Source organism: Pan troglodytes, chromosome X, assembly GCF_028858775.2.
Source record: "Pan troglodytes isolate AG18354 chromosome X, NHGRI_mPanTro3-v2.0_pri, whole genome shotgun sequence".
Taxonomy (NCBI): domain Eukaryota; kingdom Metazoa; phylum Chordata; class Mammalia; order Primates; family Hominidae; genus Pan; species Pan troglodytes.
Genome location: NC_072421.2, coordinates 11,129,822 through 11,157,525, shown reverse-complemented (window position 1 = coordinate 11,157,525; position 27,704 = coordinate 11,129,822). Strand labels below are relative to the sequence as shown.

General features: G+C 38.5%; 1 protein-coding gene across 10 annotated transcripts in view; it reads left to right on the top strand.

Moving 5' to 3' along the window:
- Positions 1-27,704, top strand: part of MID1 (midline 1) — a 664,445-nt gene that overhangs the window by 542,847 nt on the left and 93,894 nt on the right. The window lies entirely within an intron of this gene.

Below are 27,704 nucleotides of genomic sequence, written 5' to 3'. Positions count from 1 at the left end.
GAGGGAGAGAGAGAGAGAAGGAGAGAGAGAGAGAGAGGGAGAGAGAGAGAGAAAGAATGACAGATAAAATCTGGCTTTGGGCATTTGGGGAACATTTACTTTTCTCACTCATCTGGGAAAACTAATTCACTCTCATTGTACCTGTATCTAGTTACTGCACAAACAAAAGAATAGAGGGAAGAATGTCTGTAGCAAATGTGGGATTTTAGAGGACACGTGACCTTTTATTCCTTGTGTAAACGATATCCAGCTTATTGGTGAAATTCAGTGCTCTGACAATCTCAGGTTTCACGAAAGAATTCCTTTTCGTGTAGGCTCTTTATTCAGTAAGGTTACAGTCAAGACTATTTGAACTTCATTTTTTACATGAAATTATTAACCTAACTCCAGCTTGGGGGATAATGATTAATATGACTATATGTGAAATAAAAGGATCACTTTCTAGGCAGGGCGTGGTGGCTCATGCCTGTAATCCCAGCACTTTGGGAGGCCGAGGAGAGTGAATCACTTGAGGTCAGCAGTTCAAAACCATCCTGGCCAACATGGTGGAACCCCATCTCTACTAAAAATAAAAAAATTAGCCGGGTGTGGTGGTGGGTGCCTGTAATCCCAGCTACTCGGGAGGCTGAGGCAGGAGAATCACTTGACCCTGGGGGGTGGATGTTGCAGTGACCCAAGATCGCGCCACTGCGCTCCAGCCTGGGTGAAAGAGCGAGACTCTCTCTCAAAAAAAAAAAAAAAAAAAAAAAAAAAAAATCACTCTCTAAGTATGGATAGAAAGCACCAGGGAAGAAATAATAAGCCAAGTCTCCAGATGTTTGTTCAATTTCAGGCAACGGTGGGTCTAATTATTGAAAACTCAGCTGAGAGAGTTTGAGTGAGATACTATGTTCATCAGCTAATTTTAGATCACAAGACACCAATTAAAAGAAAGGAAGTATAAATTAAAAGCTCTAAGTAAATATATATTGAAGTCCTTCCTCTCAGGAAAAACACATACCATGTTGTTGAGCAAACAAAATGAATCACATGATCAAAAGAGTGTTATCACTTAGAAAACAGTGTCACCTTTAACAAATGGTTTCTATCACCTCTCCTTAGCGCTAATGGGTGGTTGTGTTTACTGGGACCACATAGTTTATTCTGTGACAGTGGGATTAACGGACCACATCTGGGATTTGGCTTTGCTATTTCTTGACATGTTGAGGGAAGCCGACATGCTGAAGTCAATTCCTGCTTCTCAATGTCACTTGGGCAACAAAAGCATCACCTGGGCAGCATGTTTCACTTCAAGTATCCAAAGAATTACTGGTGCAAATCCATCTTTAAACCATGTAGAGGAAGTCAAGCACAAGGACTCAGGTGACACAGACAACAGAAGACAGCCGCTGACAGGATTTCCAGAACAGTGCATGGCAGCACAGGAGAAAAGTACCACCAAAGTTAATCATAGCAAAGGCAATGCGTGTATGAGCTGTGCCTCTAGAGCAAATTCTGAAGAAATTGAGAAGGCTATTAATTTTTACAAACCAAGGTAATCTTTTTTTTTTTTTTTTTTTTTTTACCCCTTTTTTGGTTGGTGGTGGAGCTGAAGGGAGAATATTTAGGATAACTGAACAGAGATGTTTGATTTTTGTTTTCCAAAATGTAAACATGCCAGATCTTTGTTTGTTTATTAAAAATGTTCCTTTGATTGGATTTGCACTACCTTTTAATGATTGTTTGTTAAAACACCACAATCATAATGATGTTCAATATTTAACAACTCCCAGGCTTGATATTTATTTAAATCTTGTGGTCAGGTTCTGCTCAAGTACTCATGGCCTGTCACAGCAGAGTTATTAAATATTTACATAACATCTCCAAATTTATGAAGAATTCCTGTCATGCTCTAGCCCTCTTTGTGATAAAAACGAAACTCTTCAGTTACGAGCCCTGCACACTTTAATTGAGCCAGTGGCCTATCGGTTGTTGTACTGTCACATGGAGGGCCTGACAATTAATGATGTGGTTTCTTTTTATTTCCTAGTTACAGAAATATAAGCATATAAACAGCATCCAATGCACCGAAACACATTTACAGCCGTTCAATAAGATGTACTTATGAGCATTTGAACAAATAACTTATCGACATAGCATGTTTGTTTTAAAACATGCCACTTACGTTAGAATTTTAAAAATAATAATTATGACATTTGGATGTCTGATATTTCAGTTATCACATACTTATGAACATATGTACATCCTTGTTTTATTTAAAACCTAAGCACAATATAAATGTTGATTTTTTGAAGGAAGTAATAGCATACCAAGAGGACCAAAACCAAGGAAGTATATTTCTATAATTACTACTTTGGTCTGAAATGTGCTCTGAACATGCATTTTTCTGTAGCTCTAGGATCTCATATAGATGTGGATTTGTGATGACGTGGGAACACAGATAAAGCATGGAGGAATTTGAGGATGCTTTCACTGATAAGACAATAGATTTGCTTTATTAATTTGCATATGTAAGGACCCTGGTGTCTTTGGAAACATTTTTGTCCTTCTGTTAGTAAAAGTTCATTACCTGAAGAAGGGAATTCTGCAATTATTATGAAGAATAATTTCTTGCAATAATACTAAACTTTGGGGGACATATTTTACTCATTAGATCTCAGTATAAGAGATGTTTGTTTATACAAAAAATCAGAATATCATTTTGTACATTACAATCTTTTTCTAAGTGTAAAAGAAAAAGAGATAAAAATTCTAACATGTTGAACTCGTACAAATAAAATCATCCACATCATGTAAAATAGCATCATGTCAGTAATCTAACGCTTTCGGAGACTATGCATTGAGAGGCACTCATGAAATATTGAAGCAAAGAGAAAATTAAGGTAGCATTTCCTGAACTCTACTAAGATAAAAAGAGAAAAGTTTTCCTGCCAAGTGCAAAGGTCTCTAAGTGGAGCGTATCCATAATGTGGATATTTCTTTACATCATTTTAATTGAATTTTAAGAAGCCTCTCAGTCCTTCAAACTTGGAGGAAAAATTTGATTTGTGAACCACATAACATATAAGAGAATTTAATATAATTAATGCATTCCAGAGTTTTCAAGGAATTAAAATGCAGTAGTCCTCTTTTTCTGTTCCAACATACAAGGTTGGAGCTCTTGTTTCTTTTCTCTAATTATACCTATAAAAATATACAAATTGAAAAAAACTGACCTTTCCTTGCCTTTCAGTTTCAGCATAGCCCCTTCAAATTAGCTGAAGCTGAAGTTCCAAACTATTGTTTTGCTATTCTTATTCTAAAGGCTGGCTGAGGAAGTTTGTTTGTATAATGCATGTTTCAACGGATCATCCCATTGTAATTTTTTAATAGTTTGATATAAAAGTTCAAATTAAAGCTCAGCATTTCTATGTAGCACTTTTTATCTGGAAGTGAAGACATGAGATTTCATTCTTGGGTTTAATTTATAGATTGTAAGGTTCTATGTTTGAAAAATCTTTCCCAGTTTGCAACTAGGAAAGTTGTAAGTGTATACTGAGCTAGACTTTTTTTTATTATAATTTCTATAACTTGTTTCTTCTTTGAAAACCAGTAGCAGGCATAGTGCAGGTTCTAGTGCTATGGTGTGTGATGCACACACATATTTGCATATACATATACATACATGCATTTATTTATTTATTTAATATTATAATCTTCCTGAATCTAAGTTGGAGACAAATTCAAGTGACCAGTATTTTCATTAGGGATATTTCATTCTGCAGGCAAGAGATGACAACAAACATAGCAATAATAACTATATTCCCATCACTCAAAATATTTTACCTATTCCTTGAATGTTTGGTAGATGGATACAAGTCAACTTTGGACTTGGTATATTTTTTGTGGGAAGAGTCTTATCTTGAAGGGGTTTTTTTTTGAAGTTACAAATATGTGTATTTTTTAAAATGTGTCTTTCTGTTTATTGGTTTCTAGTTTAAATCCCTTAAGATCAGGGCTCAAGACAATTGCATATGGTCTCACTTATGGATGCAGTATCCTTTAAGAAATATTAGAATAAGTTTATTGTATCTTCAAAATTTCCATAAGCTCATTAATGTTTTCAGTCTGTGTAATCAATTAATGACTAGGAGAGGTGCACTTAGGCCCTCCACTCAGAGAGTGAAATTTTCTTTCTTTTTTTTTTTTTTTTTTACTTTAAGTTCTGGGATACATGTGCAGATTTATTACATAAGTATACATGTGCCATGATGGTTTGCTGCACCTATCAACCCATCATCTAGGTTTTACACCCCACATGCATTAGGTATTTGTCCTAATGCTCTCCCCCCCTCGCCCCACAACCCTGACAGGCCCCAGTGTGTGATGTTCCCCTCCCTGTGTCCATGTGTTCTCATTGTTCAACTTCCACTTATGAGAGAGATCATGCGGTGTTTGGTTTTCTGTTTCTGTGTTACTTTGCTGAGAATGATGGGTTCCAGCTTCGTCCGTGTCCTTGCAAAGGACATGAATTCATTCTTTTTCAGGCCTGCATAGTATTACATGGTGTATATGTGCCACATTTTCTTTATCCAGTCTATCATTGATGGGCATTTGGGTTGGTTCCAAGTCTTTGCTATTGTAAATAGTGCTGCAATAAACATATGTGTGCATGTGTCTTTATAGCAGAATGCTCTATAATCCTTTGGGTATCTACCGGGTAATGGGATTGCTGGATCAAATGGTATTTCTGGTTCTAGATTTTTGAGGAATTGCCACACTGTCTTCCACAATGGTTGAACTAATTTACAACCACCAACAGTGTAAAAACATTCCTGTTTCTCCACAGCCTCGCCAGCATCTGTTGTTTCCTGACTTTTTAATAATCGCCATTCTAACTGGCTTGAGATGGTATCTCATTGTGGTTTTGATTTGCATTTCCCTAATGACCAGTGATGATGAGCTTTTTTTTTTCATATGTTTGTTGGCTGCATAAATGTCTTCTTTTGAGAAGTGTCTGTTCATATCCTTTGCCCACTTTTTGATGTGGTTGTTTGATTTTTTCTTGTAAATTTGTTTAAGTTCTTTGTAGATTCTGGATATTAGCCCTTTGTCAGATGGGTAGATTGTAAAATTTTTCTCCCATTCTGTAGGTTGTCTGTTCACTCTGATGGTAGTTTCTTTTGCTGTGCAGAAGCTCTTTAGTTTAATTAGATCCCATTTGTCAATTTTGGCTTTTGTTGCCATTGCTTTTGGTGTTTTAGTCATGAGATCCTTGCCCATGCCTATGTCCTGAATGGTATTGCCTAGGTTTTCTTCCAGGGTTTTTATGGTTTGGGGTTTTACATTTAAGTCTTTAATCCATCGTGAGTTAATTTTTGTATAAGATGTAATGAAGGGGTTCAGTTTCTGTTTTCTGCATATGGCTAGCCAGTTTTCCCAGCACCATTTATTAAATAGGGAATCCTTTCTCCATTGCTTGTTTTTGTCAGGTTTGTCAAAGATCAGATGGTTGTAGATGTGTGGTGTTATTTCCAAGGTCTCTGTTCTGTTCCATTGGTCTATATATCTGTTTTGGTACCAGTACCCTGCTGTTTTTGGTTACTGTAGCCTTGTATAGTTTGAAGTTAGGTAGTGTGATGCCTCCAGCTTTGTTCGTTTTGCTTAGGATTGTCTTGGCTATATGGGCTCTTTTTTGGTTCCACGTTAAATTTAAAGTAGCTTTTCTAATTCTGTGAAGAAAGTCAATGGTAGCTTGATGGGGATAGCATTGAATCTATAAATTACTTTGGGCAGTATGGCCATTTTCTCGATATTGATTCTTCTATCCATGAGCATGGATTTTTTTTCCATTTGTTTGTGTCCTCTCTTATTTCCTTGAGCAGTTGTTTGTAGTTCTCCTTGAAGAGGTCCTTCACGTCCCTTGTAAGTTGTATTCCTAGGTATTTTATTCTCTTTGTAGCAATTGTGAATGGGAGTTCACTCATGATTTGGCTCTCTGCTTGTCGATTATTGGTATATAGGAATGCTCATGATTTTTGTACATTGATTTTGTATCCTGAGACTTTGCTGAAGTTGCTTATCAGCTTAAGGAGCTTTGGGGCCAAGATGATGGGGTTTTCTAAATATACAATCATGTCATATGCAAATAGGAACTATTTGACTTCCTCTCTCCTATTCGAATACCCATCATTTCTTTCTCTTGCCTGATTGCCCTGGCCAGAATTTCCAATACTGTGTTGAATAGGAGTGGTGAGAGAGGGCATCCTTGTCTTGTGCCAGTTTTCAAAGGGAATGCTTCTAGCTTTTTTTTGCCGAGAGTGAAATTTTCAAGTCCTCTTCATAGTTCTGTCATTTTGCTTGCTTTAGGCCTTTTGAACCTATGTTATTAAGAACGATATGGCTGGGCATGGGGGCTCACACCTGTAATCCCAGCACTTTGGGAGGCCAAAAAGGAGCATTGCTTGAGCTTGGTCGTTTGAGACCAGCTTGGACAACATAGCAAGACCCTGTCTCTACTAAAAATAAAAATAAAAATTCAACTGGGCATGGTGGCATGTACCTGTGGTTCCAGTTACTCTGGAGGCTGAGGTGAGAGGATCATTGAGCCTGGGAGATCAGGGCTGCAGTGAGCAGTGATTACACCACTACGCTCCAACCTGGGTGACAGAGCAAGACCCTGTCTCAAAAGAAAAAAAAAAACCCACAATGAAAGTTAATATAGGTTTTTTGAGAGGTCATAAAAAATTAATATGTGTTTAATTAATTAAGGTAATATGAACAGTAACAGTCCCTGCCTTCATGGAGCTTATAGTCTAGTAGGGCATTCCAACAGCTACTAAATACTTTCTCTGTTGATGGTGGCAGGAAGCACATTGTGCCCAAAGCAAAGGTACTGACCCCAGTCCTGAGAGATGGAGAAAGGCTTCCCAGAAAAGGGATCACTGCACCTACCATTTCCAAGCCTTGTATTAGAAAACAATATTGAATTTACTAGATGTCTGTAAAATCCCTGTTATCAGTTAATCCTTTTTAACTTTTTACCACGTATGATGTTCTTTGTGTAACCCTATATAGTTTTTCAAACTTGTTCACAGTAATTCCCAGTTGATTTTAATCTAAAATACAGACAGACTATATGATGTTTCACCATGTGGTATGTGAATAACTCAGACACATGACTTCTAAAATGTTGTAATTTTATGGAGTTTCACCAGTTCCAACTGACTCCAATATGCAATTCTGTTTGTACTAATTTCATGGCAGCATTTGTTTAGTCTGCAATATAGATATGTATTTTTTTCCTTTTATTTTTAGTTGGACACTTAATAATTGCACATATTTATGAGATATAGTCTGATATTTCCAAACGTGTATACAATGTGTTGAAATGTATATTTTTTAATAGTTTCCATGTGATTAAAATAAGATTTCCAAATATTTGTAAAATATATTAAAACTATATTTTAATTTTGTTAGTTTGGTACAAGGATATTTATGATAGATGGAATAAAAGAAAGCATCTCCAGGCATATGTTCTTAATGGGAAACTCAAGGCAGCTTCCTTTTCCTCCTCCTCACCTGTCTATTTTCTGGATGAGTCCTCTCTCAACTCCTTCACCTGCAGAGAGCAATGTATTATTGCCTAGTGATTTATTATTGTTGGAATCATTCTTGGTAAGCTCAGAGAGTTCGAAAAATGCACAAACAAGTACACATGGTACCTCTTCATCATGTGGCTGTGCAAACGTAATTCTTGGGCACCTTGTTAACGTTCTTGTGCTATATTTTACTCGTCTATAAAACAGGGCTAATGTATAGTACTTACTTTCACAGAAAATTGGGAGAGCAAAATAAAGTGTTTCATGTGCCTTAGCATTGTGCCTGGCCTACAGAAAGCCTGCAACACATGTCAGAACGACTGTTAGAAACTAGGAGGCAGAATGTTTAGTGGTTAAGTGTATGGACATTGGATGTAGACTGACTGCCAAATATTTTTTAACCACTGTCTTGTATTATGTGTATGTGAGATAAGAGTATATATTGTTGCTTTAATGTGTTTTGTAGTTTTGTTTCTAAAGCACCTGCCAAAGGGCAGAGACGTGACAATTAATAAACACTTGTTGATGGACATGTGCAGAATTGATGCATTAGACGAGTGTTTTGGGATTCGGAGGAGGAAGAGATGAATCTGCTTTTGAGTAGACAATAAACCTTGCTTCAGGGTGGTGGGATTTAAGCTGCTTTGACAGATCTGTGGATTATGCATCAAAGAAGAGTGAGGTGCTCTGCAGGAGTGAGACCAGCAGAGACCTGTCGGTAGGAATAGGCAAGACAGCTTTGGAATTTTAGACAATCCTAACTAGAGCACAGGGTGCCAAATGGGGAGCCAGGAAAGAGGATGTTGGAAGAGTCACCTGGAGGGAAGGTCTTGAAAGTCTTTAAATGCAAGGTTAAGGGTTTAGGCCATTTTTACCATTTTCTATAGAGTAATAGTGAAGTGTTTTTTTTTTTTTTTTAAGAGAGAGAGGTTAATGTATATTTTCTGAAATAAATTTCATGTGAGAATATAAGAATGGATAGGGTTACTGTGTTCATGGAAGAAATAAAAGGGGGAAGAGACATTCACATTACTTTAGATTTTGTGGTCTCTCTTTTAATTGGCAGAAAGAAGTAGTATCACAGGTCAAAAACCACCACCCTGTCAACAGAAACATGTAAAATTGTGAGATTCAAGGTCCTGCCCCTTAAAACTAGGAAGAAATAGGAGATGTCGTTGCTGATTGGCTGTTAGGTACAGACACAAATGTGATTCTTTTCCTGCTTTTCTAGTGCAGTAAGACACAGTGGGGACAATGCATGGTTATTTCTTCTGGCTTTTTGATTCACAATAAGGAGAATGCTGTTCAAACCTCCGAATGCCCACTATAAACCAAAATAATGTTTTAGAGCCAGGAGCAACCTTGGAGCTCATGTCATTCCATCCTCATTCTGCAGATGAGGAAAGTAGGGCTGAGAGTAGTAAAAGAAGTTTTCCGCAATGACCTAGTGGGTTAGTGACTCTGAACTAGGACTAGAGCACAGTTCCCTGCTGTCCAGTTTTGTGTCTTTCCTGCTACTTCCTACAGCGGTTAACAGTGCCAGCCAGCACAGGCAGGATTGCCTTTTGAGTGGTTCTGAAATTTCTGAGGTCTCTTCTGAGGTTTTCAGGAGTAAACACAATGATTTTACGGTAATTTTTAAACGCCTGCTTGGCCTGGCAATAAACCAGCATCATGGGTGTAGGATGATGCCTTACCATGCTGTCTGGGAATTATTGCAGAGATGTGGCTTTGCAATGATGCCTCCAGGGCCACCAAAATAAGTTGCCTAGAAGATGCCCCCATGCTGACATTTTCTATAGCTGAGCCAGTGTAGATTTGGTCATCTTGAAGGGCCAGACTTCATGCCTGGAGCTGTGTTCATGTACATGGACCCAGACAACCTCGGGGACACTGCAAAAGAAAGCAGAGTTAGGACAGTGATGTCAATGAGGAAACAAAGGAATTGTGGTTGCAACTTAATGGGCTCACTAATTCCCTTCTTAGGATAATTGTTTTCCTGAATGTCTTAATATATAGATTATTCTTAGACTGGTAAATTTTTTGACATTGCCATAAAGTGGGCATGAGTAGTCTGAGAAACTGAATGTGGCTAAAGATTTAATTTATTTTCAGTATGTGGCATAAACATTCTGGAAAAATCTGATACAAATGCAATTGTAAAAATCCATTTAAAACTTAATCACTTTATATTCTGGACTTTTGGGTATGACACAACGTTGTTGCTTACCCATGAGGTATGGACTTTAAGCTGACAAAGGAAAACACATTTTGCATGTCGCATCAAAAAGGAAAATGCTTGTAAAGTGCCGAGCATGGTGACTGGCACATAGTAAGTGTTGGATGTACACGAGGTATTATTTTATCTGGGCATTTACTGTTACGATAAAACCTTCATTGGTGTAATCCAATGGTGGATTTCTTGACAGTATCATAAATTACTCAGTGGTTATAGGGTTGATATGTGTTTCTGGCTGACATGGGAAACTTTGAACAACTCTCAAGGGAATTATAATTGGGTGGAAACTTTGATTTGTCCTTTCTAAACCAAGCTAAGTAGTAAAATGGACTTTTAAGAAGCAGTGAGTGGTGAATTGAAAGAAATGGCTTTAAAAACAAGGCCCAATTTGAAGTCTGGGGATGCGGGTGGCAGGGGTGGAGGGGAGCGGCTCTTTCATGTTTCTGGTTAATCTGATTGGATCAGCACCACAGGTGCCATCAGAGCACCTACAGCTGTTTCCAAGAAAAGAAAAGCTGGCATTGGTTTATACTATGGCTGTCACATTTATACACATCTAGACAGATGAGGAAAAGATGGGTGACATGATACACAGTAAGCCTAGACTAGTCAGACGAGCTCAGGGGGCTAGCTTTCTTTTTCTTTTTGTAGGGTTGCCTTTGGTATGTGAGTAAATGATGAAGCAAGTTGGCCCTGGGCTGTGTGTTAGCAGCTGTCTCTCTTAGAATAGGAAGAGGGAGGAACTTCAGTATCGACTGGGGCTGGAGGAGGAGGAAAGCGCTGAAGTGAAGGAGCTGTACAAGAAGGCAGCTTCCAACTCCTCCACTGTAGGGGCCCTGGGGTGTTTTGTTCTCTGTGCTCTCTTCTGTGCCAGTTGTGCAGGGTGCCTAGAATAGCGGTATCATTGTCTGCCTCCTCCCTTATATCTCTTTTGCTATTTATTGAGGGGGAAAATCCGGAAAATATGGTTTTTATTTTTATTTACATTGGGATAGACTAGGTTCTTATTACTGAAACAATATGGAAATCATGAGCAGCTTCTATTCCTTTTGTGCCTTTATAAATATTCTTTTCCCTATCTGCTTTATCAGATCCTGCTTTTAAAAAAAAAAGAAAGAAAAAACCTTATTTGTTTACTCAGGGAATATTTTATGTAGCTACTATGAGATAAACACTGAGTAAATTCTGGGAATGCAGAAATGAAAAACAAAGATAAGTCGTTGCTTCCATGCTCTAGAGCTCATTATAACATGTAATAAGAATATATAGACAGGATATGAAAAGAGCTCCATGGAGCTCAATGAGATAATTTTTAATGTGAATAATAATAAAAAACCACTGACTTCGGTGTTGATATCTAGAAATTGCCTAATTCCAAAAGCTGAAGTAAAAATACATTTCAATAAAAAGCAACATTTACAGAGAACAGTGACATTCAGTCATTTGGAATTGCAAATTCCACTGTTCAGTCATTTGGAATTGCAAGTAAGGGCAAAATATGAAGACTCCAATCCATGAAAAAAGCCGGTTGGACGCTTTCTTATGAAAGGTCTACTGTTCGCGGGCTGGACTGCTAGCCCTTCTCACGTGCTTTCCTCAGAGGTCTCCATTTCCTTCCTGAACAGGGCTAATAGGTCAGATAAATATCCAGGCTCACAAGCAGTTTATGTCATTTCCACTCTGAAAGGATCCATCCCTAGGAAGATATTATGGGAGCAAACTTGCGGAAGTGCTATTGTGTTAACCAAGCCAGCTGGTGGGTTTGCTTTATCTGTTATGGAATTTTTACCAACTTAGGTGTTAGGATGAATATCCTGACCTGGTAGAGTGTTTATTTCCCCCTTCTTTGACCCTTGACACAGCTGTTTAGAGCTCAGTCACTCTTGGTTGACATGGTCAGATTCAAAGCCAAGAAGAGTGAAATGGGCAGGCTTTTAGACTCACACACTGAGTATGGCCTGTGTGAGTGAGTCTGAAAGATCTAGGAGACATGGGGAAGCCGTATGCACTTCACTTAAGGAGCTTGGAGGGAGATGCTATTTTTGCCTCTGGATTGCTGATTTAAGCTCTAGAGGGTCCCAGCAAACAAGGGCCTCACTTATTTATAGTGTCCAGCTTGTTAACTGGTTCCAGTAGCTCTTTCACTCTAAATACCCTGACTTGATCATTACAGATTCTATGCATGTAACAAAATATCACATGTACCCCATAAATATGTACAAATATTATGTATCAATAAAACGTTCATCTGATAACATATTAGGCAAGGCCATAGGGCTGCTTCCATACCTCTAGAAAACTGCCTCGTAGGTCAGGGCTGAGTGGTAGTACAGGAAGGTGGAGTAATCTGTCAAGATGCTGCTTTAAGTTGTTTTGAGATGTGGTTCAAGGGTGTTTGTTGATCAAACACCAAGAGCTACCTATTACCAAGAATAATAACTAGCATTTGTAAATCTCCAGATTGACAGTTTGCAAAGCACTTTCAAGTATTATTTGATCCTTGGAACAACCACGTATCTCCTGCAAAAATATGGGAATGATAATACCTGCTCATTAGGGATCTTGGGAGGATTAAATGAGATAATATAGGTCCAAGTGTCTAGCCTAGCATTTAGTGGGTGGGAGCAGCTGGGTAAATAGGAACCATCTTTAACAATGCAGAACATGAGGCCATGGAAAATTCAAAAGCATAACTGTAGTCAGATGACTACGTTTTGGAGCTCAGACCCAGGGACCCCATTTTGCCCTTGACTAATCGTCACCTATGATTAAAGCAGAAACAACTATGGTCCAAACATACCACCCTTAAAAAATTAGCGAGAAAGAAAGAGAGAGAGTTTCAGTATGGAGAGAGCAAGTATTTTTGCCTTCACTTTTGACACACAGGCTCCCTGGACTGAGCAAAGAAGTTCCCTTTGAAGTGGTGACTATGATTGAGGATGAGCTAGTTTCCACTCTAATATAAATAAAGAAGTCAAAATACAAAGTTGAAATATGGAAATCCATATGGAATCATTTTATTTACTTACAGCAATATTGAATTATCCAATACTCAATAGTTTCTCTGTACCTAAGTGTTAACATAAATGAATGAATCTCTGATGATCCCTAAAATCATTTCATCACTTGAAATGTGATTATTTACTTACCCTGGCTAAAAATGTAAATTTATAGTCTTGGTCTATGAGTTCAACATTTCAAATTTCTTAAGATACCAAAACAAGTTAATATTCATATTTAGTTATTCATGCCAAAGCGTGGATACATATAAAAATGATCACCATGTGTTAGTCAATAATAAAATTTTTTGATCTGTTATCCATTCCTCTTTCTAGGATCGCTAATCAGTCAGAATTGTAGATTTAAATTGGTTTCTAAAACAAAGATATCTCAAACATGGTTGTGCACAAAGCCACTCAGGGTTCATACATATATATATGTGTGTGTGTATACATATATATATATATTTTTTTTTTATTTCTTTTTTTTTTTTAGATAGAGTCTCGCTGCATAGCCCAGGCTGGAGTCCAGTGGCGTGATCTCGGCTCACTGCAACCTCCATCTCCCGCATTCAAGCAATTCTCCTGCCTCAGGCTCCCGAGTAGCTGGGATTACAGGCATGCGCCACCACGCCCGGCTAATTTTTGTATTTTTAGTAGAGACAGGGTTTCGCCAGGTTGGCCAGGCTGATCTCGAACTCCTGACCTCAGGTGATCTGCCCGCCTAGGCCTCCAAAAGTACTGGGATTACATGATGAGCCACCATTTATAAGATTCAGCAGATCTGAGACAGGTTTAGAGTCTGATTTCAACTTGTGTCCTGGCGTTGCCATTTTAGAATTGTGCGAACTTAAGGGAAAAAAAACAAAACTAACTTTTCAAGCCTCAATTCCTCATCAGTAAAACAGAGGTAATAATTCAGTAATAACTCCATAATGCTTGTCCCCTAGGAAGCCCTGGACAAAGGATAGTGGTTTCTCTTTCCATCACTATTGTTATTCCTTGAATGCCTCTATCTTTACCCCGTTATTCTAAATTTTAAGCCTTTTCTGTAGTTATATGGACAACGCAGTTGGCCCTCCATATTTGTGGGTTCTGCATCTGAGGATTCAACCAATCGTAAATCAAAAATATTTGAAAAAAAACAATTAAAAAAAGATAAAAACACAAATAAAAAAGTATAACGACTATTTATTAATTGTATTATTAATTATTAATAATTACTGTATTATTATAAGTAACCTAGAGATGATTTAAAGTATTGCAGGATATGGGTAGGTTACATGCAAATATTATACCATTTTATATCAGAGAGTTGAGCATCCATGGATTTTTGGTATCTGTGGGAGGGTCTTGAAACCAATCCCCTGTAGATATTGAGGAATGACTGTATATGTTCTTATACAAAGTCAAACAATACAGTTTATGTAAGTGAATCCTCAATCCTTCCAGCTCTTCCTCTACCAACTCTTGATTATTCTTAAAGGATCAACTCAAATCTCATGGAGGACTACTCTAATTTAACTTTTAATAAAATTATCTGATCTCCGACATTCCCTATTTTTTTTTTACCACTCCTTCATAATTGCATGCTGTTTGTGTATTATTTCATATTCTTTGGGCCGGATTCACAAAGGATAGGATAAAGTAATACCATGTATAGTGGCTTACGTTTGTAATCCCAGAACTTTGGGAGGCTGAGGCAGGAGAATCACTTGAGCCCAGGAGTTCAACACCAGCCTGGGCAACATAGTGAAACCTTGTCTCTACAAAAAAATAAAAATAAAAAAAAATTCCAGGCATGATGGCACACGCCTATGGTCCCAGCTACTCTGGAAACTGAAGCAGGAGGATTGCTTGAGCCCAGAGTTGGAGGCTACAGTGAGCCGTGATCACACCACTACACTCCAGCCTGGATGACAGAGAAAGACCCTGTCTCTAAAACATTAAAAATTAAAAAATAAACCTACTTTGGGCATAAGTCTTCCCTCCCCAATAGTGTTTCAATTTCTCAAGCCCAGTGGCTGTATTTTGTGTTCTTTTATATCTGATTACTCATTTTTCAACAATAAGAGCATTCTGAAAAGCTACAAGGTATTTTATCAGTAGTAAATAGTTGTTGAAACCAGTTGAAAAAGGCTGTAATGATTTAATTAGATTACAGTCTGTATTGTGTAGGTAGAAGTTGCCCATCAGATTAAAAAAAAAGGAAAATCCTAGCTCACCAGCCATTCTTTCAAATTTTAAATACATAGTCAAGCAAAATAATGCCTTTCAGGTCTCTGCACTCCTTTCTGAATCTACAAGTTTCTTCTCAATGATTTCTTTCAAGAAAGTCTTATAAAGAGACCATTTGAATTTTTAAAACTTTAATTCAGGCAGCAGTGATCAAATATTTGTGATTCACAAAGGATAGGATAAAATAATACCATGTACATATACAATCGGCCCTCCATATCTGTGGATTTCACATCTGTGTATTCTACCACCGAGGACTGAAAATATTCAAAAACAATAAATGGTTACATTTGTTTGTACTGAACATGTATAGACTTTTTAAAAATCTCTAAACAATACAATGTAACAACTATTTACTAAGCTTTTACATTGTATTAGGTATTATAATTAATCTAGAGATAAAGTATATGGGAGGATATACATAGGTTATATGCAAATACTATGCCATTTTATATAAGGGACCTGAGCATCTGTGGATTTTGGTATTCATAGGGGTCCTGGAACGAATCCCCTACAGGTACCTCGGGACGACTGTATATATTTTGTGTGTGTGTATTTTCTTCCCTATTGCCTCAGAATAGAGTTTAATTCCACTTTGAGACAGGATGGTAAGGTATCATGAGGACCATAGGGTAAACTTAGCAATATACAATTGCTTAGTTTTCGAAACTTGGGAGAGGAAGGGGCTGCCACTGGCGCACAATGGGTCAAGGCCAGGGATGCTGCTAAACATCCTGAATGCACAGAACAGCCCCCCAGACAGATAGTCATCCAGCCCCAAATGTCATTGGTGCCAAAGCGGAGATACCCTGAGTCGAAGCAAAGCATCTTTGTTAATGACATAAGAGAAATGCTCAGTTTTACTCTTACAGACATTTACTTGTTTGTGTGACCCCTAAACCAAATCTATTTTGAGATGTAGAGAGCTGAGACATTGCAGAGCTCCCCTCCCGCCATCTGCAGATGCCCTGAGTGGCAGCCTGGCAGCCTGGCAGCCTGGAAGCAGCCCCAGAGTTCTTTGCACAGCGGGCTTCTCTCACCCATGCCCCCAGCCCAACTCTGAGCAGTCTGGGCCCGCACATGCCAGCCTTCAGGCTGTTTCAACAGTATTTAAACCTCCAAAGGCTTATGAAATATTCTTTAATCCCTTCCCAAAACATGATTTAGGTGTATTTGATATTATCTGCTATCCCCTAGATTTCCTAGTGTTTGCAGCTTATTTTCAGGACTACCTTCCAGGTGTAGCCGTCTGTGTCAGAGACAGGAGAGCCTGAGGCTTTCCTCCAAGTGGGGAGTCTGCAGAGAACAGGCTGGCAGCTGAGACTTTCGCCCAAATGGCGTATATTTGATGTATAATAGTTTTAATTGTGATATTATTAAAAGTGAATTATTTCCATAGATCAAAAGTTAACTCATTAAATCTGTTAGTCTATTTTAAGTTGGTCTTCCAAAGGAACCATTTATATTTATATAGCATTGCGTCTTTATCCTTGCAAAACTGTGGATTCTAAACTCCTCAAGTCAGAGACTTGGAATAGCATAAATCAGATGTGAGTCTTCATTGCTGAGGCTGAATTTATTCAGTCATAATTTCCAAGCATTTGTTCCTGCTGGAAGGTACTACTTATTTCACAAGAAGTTCATGTCATGAAAGCGCTGAGCTCGAAGGGCCATCACGCATATCTATATCTAGTCCAGTGGTTCTCAACCTGGCTGCACAGGGATTACCTTGGGCAGGAGCCCAGCCCAATGGGACAAGATCTTCTGGGGTGCAGCTCAGGCATTGGGGTTTCCCCAAAACTACCCCAAGTGATTCTAATGTGCAAACTTGGTGGAAAAAAGTTTATTCTTTTCCAGTTCCTCAGTTACAATGAGTAAACTGAGGGTCAGATTAATTCATAAAGGCAGAAGTCAGCAAACACCGTAAAGGACTAGCTACTAAATCTTTCTGGCATTGCAGGCCATATGGTTTCTGTGGGAACTGCTCAAAAGCAGCCATAGGCAATTCAGAAACAAATGGATGTGGCAGGCTGCCAATGAAGCTCTATAAAAATAGGTGACTGGCCGGATTTGGCCCATGGGCCATAGTTTGCCAACCCCTGGTTTAGATCTCACAGTTGGTTAGTAGAAACCCATATGCTAGGCCACAGATAGACTAACCTTCAACAAGTGATCTTCCTTCTACTAGATGCAGTTTTCCTGTTTGAAGCAGTGTCTATAACATACCCAACTTCTGTAGAGGTTAAATAATAATTATCTTTATGTAAGTTAAGGCAAATATCTTAGCATAGGTACTCATAGTCTAGAGCGCAGAAATTTTCATTATCTGTGTCTTTATGAGAGGTCTGCATTTTGATGGTATTTACCAAATTTAAAGTAATAATCACAGTATATGTGTTTTACTAAAGTAATAACCCAGACAATAATATTCCTATCCAAGAAATTTTTTCAGCTAGAAAGTCAGAAAATGAGACAGCGTGATCAGACCACCAAAGCAAGCAAGAAAAAAAAATCAGCTAAGAAAAATGGAGATCTGATTTTCTTTTCACCCAGTAAAGGAATCAGTTGAAAATCTCTTAATTCTTCCTTACTGTGCTGATGACTCATGGGGAGATACTTTATCTCAGATTTCTTTTGAATACATCTGAGTAAATTTGAATATGAATTATATCTAATAGCTAGAGATGCTTCCTACGAGTCCTTGGGAAACAGCATGGACTAAGGCTGAAGAAGTGGAAAGAAAGCCATCACAATTAATGTGGAGAGTTATGTGTTTGGTACTTATGACACTTTGGGTATTTTTCACTGTTTGTATAGCCTTTCTTCCAAAGTACACTCATAAAAATAGGGTTCCTGAAACGTTAAAAAGCCACTGGATCTGGTCATTTTCCTTGGAGATTAATTTATCTCTATTTGGCAATTACTTCGTATCTATGTTTTTCAGAGAAAGTCACTCTACCTCTTCCCTTTTTTATCTAAATAACACATTCAATAAAAGTGCTTCCTGTCCTGAAAAAACAAAACTGTCTTATTTACGATTATAAAATGGTGTTCAATCAATGATTTCCCTGAGGGGATAAACACTAGAGATGGAAAAACAAAATCAATTTGTTTTTCACAAATTGACATCCCTCTGTATGATGCCATCATTGAACTGGAGTTATTGAAAGGGGCCTTATAGAGAGGGCACCATAGAGGGAAATCATAGAGAATAACATCATAGAGAGGGGTATCATAGAGATAATAACTGCATGGAGAGGAGCCTCATGGAGAGGGAGCTTTGAGAGGGGACATGGAAGACACAGTGGTAGATTAAAATAATCCAGTAATCAATTTGGCCACATAAATAATAGTGATCATAATTTATGAGGGCTTCCCATACTAATTAAAATATGCATAATAACAACAGGTCATTTTCATAATTGTACACTTAAGTCATGCTATTTTTTCTCTTTTTGCCTAGTTCTATGGTATGTGTGATCATGGCCTTACAACTTTTAGAAGGTACTGGCAAATGTGGTTGCAGTGAACTGTTTTTCTCTGAAGCTTTCTGCAGTAATCCTCCTGGCATTATTAAGGTTTCCTTAATCATACTTGGTTAGAGGTGATTTGCGGTCCTACCAACCTTAATTTGAATTTTCTCTCTGCCTCAGATAAGCTTGACTCTGGGGAGGTTTCTGAACATCTTTAAATTTGAGTTCCCAAATTATAAAGTGGGTTCAGCAATGACTGCTTTTCATGGCTTATTTGAGAGTATATGAGATTGTGCTTTAAAGGACTGAGTAGAATGCCTGGTTTGTCCATTAGTTTTTTCTTTTCTTTTCTTTTCTCTTTTCTTTTTTTCTTTTCTTTTCTCTTTCCTTCCTTCTTTCTTTCTCTTCCTTTCTTTCTTTTCCCTCCCTCCCTCCCTCCCTTCTTTCCTTCCTTTTTTTTTTTTTTTTTTTGAGACAGAGTCTCACTGTTGTTTCCCAGGCTGGAGTGCAATGATGTGATCTCGGCTCACCGCAACCTCTGCTTCCTGGGTTCAAGTGATCTCCTGTCTCAGCCTTCCCGAGTAGCTAGGATTACAGGCACGTGCCACCATGCCTGGCTAATTTTGTATTTTTAGTAGAGACAGGGTTTCTCCATGTTGGTCAGGCTGGTCTCAAACTCCCGACCTCAGGTGATCTGCCCGCCTTGGCCTCCCAAAGCGCTGGGATTACAGGCATAAGCCACTGTGCCCGGCCTCCTTCTTTCTTTTTTGAGACAACATCTTGCTCTGTCTCCCAGGCTAGAGTGCAGTAGTGCAATCATGGCTCACTGCAGCCTCGACCTCCCCGGCTCAGCCTCCAGAGTAGCTGGAACTACAGGCATGTGCCACCATGCCCAGCTGATTTTTGTATTTTTTTGTAGAGATGGGGTTTTTGCCGTCTTGCCTGGGCTGATCTCAAACTTCTGGGCTCAAGCGATCTTCCCACTTCAACCTCCCAAAGTGCTGGGATTACAGGCGTGAACCACTGCACCTGGCCCCCAAAACTTTCAATGATGACAAATTATTCCCTGTAGTACCATTACTATTATTCTACCCTTTGGCATAACATAGCCTAGGCTGCATGTTCTGTCTTCATCAAGGAAGTGTCTATGATTAGGAAAAATGCAAGAGGGAGGAACATACTGGAGGATGATTTTATCTCTCGCACATATGTGAGGACAGCAACACCTAAGTTTGCTCACTCCACCCTAGTAAAACTTCACTACTGGCTTAATCCTTGATTCTTGAGTCTCAGTGGGGAGTCATTTTCTAGTACTGTTGAGAGTTATATAGCCCTAAGGGATTTTATGAAATAAAGTGTTCCCAAGGAGTGTTCTAGAAGATGAGTGATATGAGTTAATACCAAGGGTTTCTTCTGACAGGGAGTGTTAGGTGATAAGACAACTGCTGAAGGTTGAACTGATCTTTATCCAGGGAAGTTCTGCACTTGAGATTGTCTTTATAGGACAGGCAACAGGCATTAAAAAAAAAGTGCTATAAAAATAGGTTTGTTTGTTTCACAGTATCATTGAGAAAACAGCTATAAAGAAGATATATAAAAATATATAAATCTATCATGTGGTCATTAAATGCCATCGACTTATTGAACGATGATTTATAAATGGCTGAAATTCAAAGAATTTTCATGGAACCAAACCAAAGCATTTCAGAACATCTTTCGTTCTTTCAAAATTGAATCAACTGTTCTTCATTTTACAGCTTCTAAATATTGTTTGTGTGTGTTTTTGCTGTTGTTGCACAGGAAATAATTTTTACCTTAAAATATTAAAAACTTTTTTTTCTAAATAATAAACTCCATGCAGTAAAAGGCAACAATCAGAGAGTGTAATGCTAGAACATTTCAAGCATGCCCAAAATGCCCATGGCAGGATGAAGGAGGCAACCTCATGGGGCCCAGCCATTTGTCTTGTAAAGTCTTAAATTACCATAGGAAATCCCTGTAGGATGTTCTATTGTGTAAGAGTTCCATTTAAAATACATTGGCAATATCCTAAAAAAAAAGCAGTGAAAATCTAAACTATGTCTTGTAGCTTATTCAAATCTATTATTCATCTACTGCAGCAGCCAACACTGCTGCATAGAGCTAAAGGAGAAAAAAAACGAAGATAAAATAAGCATGAGAATCATGACTACTATGAACTGATAAATAAAAGTGTTAAAAAAGCAATAAAACAAACCACCAGCTTGTTATTGGGCCTTCAAATAGGTATGTTTCCGCCTCCTCCTCCTCCTCCTGCTCCTTCTCCTTCTCCTTCATTCAGAAGCAATCATCATACCACAAGCAAACAAACCATTTTGAAGGTGTTTACCAGGAATGTTTCCCTCCCTTTTAATTTTCTGACCTGAGTATTGGTACAATTTTTTCTTTCATCCTTTTTGCAGGCAAAGGGGTTACTGGATGTGCTAAAGGAAAGTATGATTGTAGAGTGGGAAAAGGGTGAAGAACAATGTTTTATCTTCTTATGTCAATTAGGCAGGACAAAAGACACAGGCTCCCAAAAATACCTTCAGAGTTTGTCATCCTGGATCATGATAACCTACAATATGTTGAAAGTCTCGTTCATCTGGGTTCAGGATCCCACACTTAACGAAAGAAAGGCCGAAATTTCCCGTAATGTTCTTTACTTTGGGTTTTACAAAAACACTTCTATCCAGGTATTTTTTCTTGTTGAAATTCTGAAGTAACTCAAGGTGTACACATGTAATTTAAAACTTAGCTTTGAAGCCGGGTGTGGTGGCTCATGCCTGTAATCTCAGCACTTTGGGAGGCCAAGGTGGGCGAATCACCTGAGGTCAGGAGTTCGAGACCAGCCTGGTCAACGTGGGGAAACCTCGTCTCTACTAAAAATACAAAAATTACCCAGCATGGTGGTATGTGCCTGTGCCTGTAGTCCCAGCTACTAGGTAGGCTGAGACAGGAGAATCACTTGAACCTGGTAGGTGGAGGTTGCAGTGAGCCGAGATCACACCACTGCACTTCAGCCTAGGTGAGACAGCGAGACTCCGTCTCAGGAAAAACAAAACAAAACAAACAAACAAACAAAAAACACTTAGCTTTGAAAGGAAATAGCCTATGTTTCCACAAATTAGAGTTCATAATTATGTTGCATTTTTACTATATAGGACAGCAACATTTTCACCTGATCTGAGCTCATCTATTAGCCTTTCCTTACAAATTTGAATCAAAACTTTCGCCAGGCTATAAATCTCCCTATAATTGGTAGAGAGCTAGATAAGAATTATCCCATAATAAGAGTTTGGGAGAAACTTGTGGTATTAAAGGGATGCTGACATGGAATACTGTATATATTTCTACTGTTAAATTAGATGCAGTCCTAATACTGTTTGTGAAACTAAATTAGGTCAATGACTCAGAGCTGGTTTTATTTAGAGTGAGCCATATATTAAAATGTAGCAATATTTCCCTTCTTCTGAAAAGCCTTCTGGTAAGGATTTCAATTCATTGTAGAAAAACATTTCCCAAATTAAGGTATTTTAATTAAGTCCTGGTAAGAAATTCCAAGCATGCTTTTTTTCCCCCTCCTCAAAAGAGGCCTTCCACATTGTGCATTTAGTGTTTACTAAGATTTCAAATCTCTTTGGTTCTAACCAGTATCACTTAGATAACACATTTCACTTTTTATTTTCTCCCTTAAATGTAACCTGGGAAATCCCAACTTTCCCTTTGATGCAGTAAGTCTTTGGCATCTCAATCTGTAAAACCAGTGCAACAATCATAACAGGCATTTTCTGGAGATGTTACAAGGGATGAAAAAAAAAATGAATGAAATGAGTTGACTTTTTAAAGAACGATGCCATAAGAAGCAAGACATAAATTTGCTCCAGAAGTCAAATGGTGTGTGGGGAGAACAGGCTTTGAAATCAAATGGAACTGGTTTGGAGTTCCAGCGCTGGCATCACTAGTCGTGTAACCCTGGGAAACAGCCTGAGTGCATTTTGGTTGTTTGTTTGTTTGTTTGTATTTTTGAGACAGAATCTCACTCTGTTGCCCAGGCTGGAGTGTAGTGGCACGATCTCAGCTCACTGCAACCTCCACCTCCTGGGTTCAAGCGATTCTCCTGCCTCAGCCTCCCTAGTAGCTGGGATTACAGGTGCATGCCAACACACCTGGCTAATTTTTTTTTTTAAAAAAAAAACAGAGTCTCGCTCTGTCACCCAGGCTGGAGTGCAATGGCATAATCTCAGCTCACTGCAGCCTTTGCTTCCTGGGTTCCAGTGATTCTCCTGCTTCAGCCTCCCAAGTGGCTGGGATTACAGATGCACACCACCACGCCCAGCTAATTTTTATATTTTTAGTAGAGACTGCGTTTCACCATGTTGGCCAGGCTGGTCTCAAACTCCTGATTTCAGGTGATCCACCCGCCTCAGCCCCCCAAAGTGCTTGGATTACAGGTGTGAGCCACCACACCCAGCTCTGAGTTCATCTCTCCATCACTAGAAATCAGGGTAATCATACATTCCTTATCACATTATTAAGAGGACTAGAGATAGAATATGCAGAATACTGGGCATGTAGTATGTGTTCAATAAATGGTAGCTGCTATTGTTACTGCTACTACTACAGCTGCTGCTACTACTAAACTGCTGCTATTCTCATTGTTACTATTATGACTCCTACTCTTATTTCTACTGCCAAACAAGGAGGACTGTGGAAAAAGAAGCCACTTTATCCAGCTCTAAACAAATGAGTTGTTACCTCACTGTAGCCCACCTTTCTAGCAGGAATAGGAGAATGACCAAGTGTTTTGGAATCAGATAAACCCAAGAGTAACTTAAGGAGAATGATAGGACCATCGTTGATAGGAGAGCCTGAGTACATTCCCAGTGCTGTACTTGTGTGGCTGTGAAAATTATTGTTCCAAAGTTGAATATTGTCAAGGGTGTTGAGATTTATCTCATGGTCAATATTTGATCTTTCAAAGCTGACCTATACCTAACACACTTCAAATTGGTTCAGTGTATGTAGCCCTTGTTACGTGGATATTATTGTGAGCACTTATATACCAGGGAATGTGTCATGAGGAAGAATTATTATGTGTTTGGTATGTAGTCATTGAATTAAGACTTCCACATAATGAACTGGAATGGAATTGCATTAGAAATTCTTTTTTCATCCAAAATAAAAGTAAACTCAAATATAATTATGATGTTGCCTTCTAATGTGACCTGATTGCCATATCTTTGTAATGTTCCGTTACTCCTGCCAACCTAATGTCAGTGTGTACTCCAATTCAATTCAGCAAACATTTATTGATCCTAGTCAGGGATGGGAAGACACTAAGATTAGCACAAAGATACCTTTGTCATTAGTAAGTTACTACCCAGTAAATCTGGCTAGTATATTAAATCTATGGTCATTTTTTACATTTTGCTTTTCATTCTAAACATGTAAAATGATAATTAAAAAAGAAAGTATTTAGAACAGTAAAGGTTCAAGTCCACCCCTTTTTTCTTCACCTTTTTGTTTAGACACTATTTCTGACGTTAATTACCACATTAATTGGGTCTTAAGTTCCCCTTCCAGTCCTCATTATGACTTCCACATTTCTTACAACTGGCAGACCTTGCTAAGTCATGAACTATAAGTTTTTTTTAAAGGTTCAGAGCATTTAGTCCAGCAACACAAATTACCCTATGGAGACACTATATACACTAGTAGCAATGAGCAAATGTTTCTTTTATTTTTATAATTGTTTTGGAAAATCATATGATTGCCAAAGACAGCCTACACATGGTCAAGTTGGATTCATCCCAGCCTTAAAAAGTCTGCGAAACACATTAATACTTGTGATGTATAGAGTTGAGGGATGTTTTGTTTTGTTTTAACATGCTTCTTATGTGTACATTGGTAATGTTTAATTTAGGTTAAAATTCTATGAATGATTTAATTGATATTATCCAGGTTTGTTAACCATTTTAAATGGCCGTTGATTTTGCCAAATTCCATTCTATGCCATTAGAACGCTGTCCACACTAAGTTCCGTTAATGGGGGTAAAACTCCCATCATTTGACTCTTAAGTATGGTAAAATAGCTGTCTAGAAATAAATGAACCAGAGTCCTGGAAAATCCAGTGGAGATGCCTAGCAATGGGGGTCCCCAAAGACTTCAGCGTAAGGTGCTTATCCCTTGAAGCCCCCACCCTCCCACCCTTCCTCTATTTGTTTCTTAATTGCACATTGTTGTTCAGAAAATTCACACTTGGGATTTTTATATTTTGTGATTTGAACTCATTTTTGCAATTTCCTTTTTACATTTCTAGAGAGCTGCTTGAAATGGATGCTAAACTACAATTCCAGCCTTATGTGTTAGGAAATACTTTTTCTCTACTACAAAGTGCAAAGAACTGGAAACTACTTTAGTAGAGCTTTCATTTAAAAAACCTCTATCGTACTTCAGTACTGGAGGAAAGAAAATGCTTGTCAATCAACAGCCTTGTGTTTTTCAGTCTTGATATATGTAATTGATATATGATATATCAATTATATGTAATATCAAAAGAGATGGTGTGCACAAAGCCTGCCTTGGAGTACATTGAATAATATTTTATTCAGATATTCATTTTAAAGTTAGTGATTTCAGATATGGAGAAGTTGTAGTCACCAGCTGTGATTTACTGGGGGGTGGTGGGAGGGCAGGGGGACCTATTACTGGCACCTGAACTGGTGATTTCTGTTTACCTGTAATCCAAAAATAAGTAAGTGTCTGCTAATTTCACCTGCTAACATGTGACAGCATCTTTCCAGGCAAAGAGTAGAGGTAGCCCTGAGAGTGAGGCCTTTCTTTTCGGCTCATGTATGGGAGAGAATTGTGTTTTTTAGCAGAGAAGGAGATAGCTTAGACCTATTGCATTTGGTACCTTCCGTAGAATGTCAGTATGACAAGTAACTGGACTCTTCCAGACAGATCTCAAGAGAACCTGAGTGCCCATTGAAGAGAACTGGAAAAACTTTCAACTCCCAGGCAGCACCCGCATAGCTCTGAAATTTGAGAGCACTCTGCACTCTCAATTCATTCCCAGGATTTGGAACCAAAGTGCCAAATTGTTTTCTCAAACTCTGTAGGAACCGTTATCCACCTACTCACCCATCTACCTGCCCATTTCTTTAGCAAATATTTGTTGAGACTACTATGCAGCAAATACTGTGTTCGGTGCTTTGAATCCAATGGGGAGGGAGAGCAACCTGGGTCTTGTCCTAAGGATGCTTTTTCCTTCTAAGGGAATTCATGAGTCTTTTCTGCCCTAAATTGTCTAACTGTAAGAAGAGGCAGGGAGAACCTCAGTATGTGTTACTAGAGAACATTGGCACTAGTCGATTTAATTTTCACCAAATTGACTATTTGGATGAGATCCTCATTATGCACAGTGCACATCCAACTTAGATGGAACCATCTAAATTGGAATAATAGACCTTTGTGATCTGTGACTCCACGGATGAAATATTGGGTCTCAGACAATCAAAGACAGACTGACTCTCACTTTGAAGCAATGCATCAGGCTTTATAATTAAACTAGTTTAGTCGCAAACTTCTTACTATGAACCTCAGGACGTTCTGCAGGTAACAACTAGAATTATTTGTGTGGAATACTAACAGCCCAGGAAACAGATTAAAGTCACAGGCAGAATTCTTTAGCCTTGTTAAGTACTTGGTGTTAGGAAGAATATGGAAATTTCCCAGATCTTGAAACATTGTAAAGGCCCTGGGATATACTATCTAAAGGCCTGCAGGCAGTATCCAGAAGTCTTCCACGATCCTTTTTTCTTTTTCTTTTTTGAGATGGAGTCTCACTGTGTCACCCAGTCTGGAGTGCAGCAGCACAATCTTGGCTCACTGCAACCTCTGCCTCCAAGGTTCCAGCGATTCTTGTGCCTCAGCCTCCTGAGTAGCTGGGATCACAGGCATGTGCAACCACAGCCAGCTAACTTTTATATTTTTAGTAGAGATGGGGTTTCACCATGTTGGCCAGGCTGGTCTTGAACTCCTGACCTCAAGCCATCTGCCCGCCTAGGCTAGGATTACAGGTGTGAAACACCGCACCGAGCCCAGGTGTCTTCCACAAAAATTAGCCAGGCATGGTGGCACCTACCTGTGGTCCCAGCTACTCAGGAGGCTGAGGTGGAAGGATCACTTGAGCCAGGGAGGTGGAGGCTGCAGTGAACTGTAACCACACCACTGTATTCCAGCCTGGCTGACAGAGTGAGACTCTGTCTCAAAGAACAGAAAGAAAAGAAAAGAGAAGAGAAGAGAGGTTTGATTTTTTTTGGCTATTGAGGAAACTGTAGCTGTAAATAGTGTTAATTCTCAGAAAACCAGTTAAATGGTAAAATTCAGGAGATCATTATAATCAACTTTAATCATGAAGAGATAGTTACATATGTGGCTCAGTTTCTTTTTTTGTTTGTTTGGTTTTGTTCTTGTTGTTTTGAATTCAGAAGCAGCTTTATTTTAATCTCAATTTATGGTGAAGTCTCAATCTCTTTAGTCATCATTATGTAAAATAGAATAACATTGCAAAGAAAAATCAAATAAAAGATTAAAAATCCTAGGGCTAGCACATGATTGAAGCAATATTGAAGGTCACAGATAGTATAAATTCTCTGATTATTAACAGAGGTGAGCTTTGTTATAGGGAGATGGATCATTATTAAGTCATCTGTCTGATCTAGAGCCAGCCGCACGATCTAATGATTTCATTCTTGGATTATTTTTAATATGTAGAATTAGAGATGTTTGGGAAGTGTTTGCTATTATCTTGATAGTACAGTTTCCTCCTAAATTACTTTTGTTAAGTAAAATAATGTTGCATTGGAAGAAAGTGTGTATTTCTTAGTAATGCTTCACAATTCCTCATCCTACATTTCAATAAATCATCTTATACCTGTCAGCACATGTAGTCTAAGATTTATTGCATGGTCCATTGTGAAGCAGATAGCTCCTTGGCCAGAGAGCAATTTCTGAAACTAATTTAATCAAAGTGTTTTTATAATACAGTGAACCATGGCTTGATGTCTTAAATATGCATTGATGTCTTCAGAACCGTATGATTAAACTCTATCCAATTTTGAAATGGAATTAAGATTTGGCTTCATATGA